Source organism: Galeopterus variegatus, unplaced genomic scaffold (assembly GCF_000696425.1).
Source record: "Galeopterus variegatus unplaced genomic scaffold, G_variegatus-3.0.2 Scaffold3322, whole genome shotgun sequence".
NCBI lineage: Eukaryota > Metazoa > Chordata > Mammalia > Dermoptera > Cynocephalidae > Galeopterus > Galeopterus variegatus.
In genome coordinates this window covers 69,805-71,204 of record NW_007729433.1, presented here as the reverse complement: position 1 = coordinate 71,204, position 1,400 = coordinate 69,805, and the positions used below count along the sequence as shown (strand labels likewise).

The following is a 1,400-nucleotide window of genomic DNA, read 5'->3' as shown; positions in this document are numbered from 1 at the left end:
AACAATTAAAACCTGAGCTGCACAAAAAGCCTTCCCTAGGGAATCAGCAGCAAAGCAGCAAATTAGCTCAACCACAGAGCTCAAGTGCTGGTCCCTGCAGGAAGATCCCCCATTTTAGAAGTAAGCAAAAGACAACAAATTAGCTCCAGTGTAGAGTTTAAGTGGTAGGAATAGTAAATAATCCAACACTATTGAAAAGAAAAAATTTTAAAAACTATTGAAAGAAAAATTAAAAAACTCGCAAATCAGAGACAAAGTTCTGATATTACCCAGGAAAGATCTAACACCACCAAAGAACAACTATAAAACCTAAAAAAGCTGGAATCCCCCCAGACTCCCAAGTCAGAATTGGGGGAAGGCTCAAGACCTCAGCCACATCCTCTCAGTGTCTGCATCCAGCCCTACAATGACAAAGCTGCAGCTGGAAGTCCCCCAGGTTCACAAGCCGGGTGGAGGTGGCCAAGGGCCTCAGCCATGACCTTCTGACATCTGCATCCAGCCCAGTGATGACCACCAGGCTGCCACCGGAAGCACCCCAGTTTCCCAAGCCAGGGTAGGTGGGGTGCCAAGAGCCAGCCCCCCCCGCCCCCCAACAACCACATGTAGGCCAACGATGACCACTGAGCTGCAGCTAGAAATACCCTAGCCTCCCAAGCTGGAGCGGTGGGGGGCCGAGGGCCTCAGCCATGCTCCCCAAAGTCCACATCCAGCCCAGCAACAACCTCTGAACTGCCACTGGAGGTGCCCTGGGTTCCCAAGCTGGGGCACGGAGGGCTGAGGGCCTCAGCCACTCCCACCTGATGTCTGCATCCAGCCCAGCAACAACCACCAAGCCACCACTGGAGGCACTCTGGGCTCCCAAGCTGGGGTGGTGGGGGGCTGAGGGCTACAGCCACATCCCCCTGATCCATGCCAGAGACAACTGAGCTGCTACTGGAAGTGCCCTGGGCTCCTGTGCTGGGGTGGTGGGGGACAGAGGGCCTCAGCCACACCCCACTGATGTCCGCATCCAGCTCAGAGACAACCAAGCTGCTGCTGGAATCACCCTGGGCTCCTGGGTGGGGGGGTCCAAGGGCCTTAGCCATGCCCCCTNCACACAGCCCATCCTATGGGAGGTGTTTGGAGTACAGGGGGTGGGGGAGACCTGCCCACTGGGGGAACACTGGGGCACAGCATGGACAGCTGATCTGTCCTCTTTAATCAGCACAGGACCACTCAGTGGAGACTGGTCAGGAATATAGACCTGCAGAGGGTGCAGTTTGCTGAAAAACTCAGGCCCAGACCAGAGTTTCCACACGACCCAGGTGTTCCAGACCTCACAAAACCCAGAAGTGCTTACAAAGTCAACAATTAAAACCTGAGCTGCACAAAAAGCCTTCCCTAGGGAATCAGCAGCAAAG

At 54.6% G+C, this 1,400-nt stretch overlaps 1 protein-coding gene across 1 annotated transcript in view; it reads right to left on the bottom strand.

The window, feature by feature from the left end:
• The window catches only part of ARHGAP42 (Rho GTPase activating protein 42), a gene marked incomplete at its 5' end in the record, with an annotated part of 90,790 nt that overhangs the window by 21,236 nt on the left and 68,154 nt on the right, over nt 1–1,400 (bottom strand). The window lies entirely within an intron of this gene.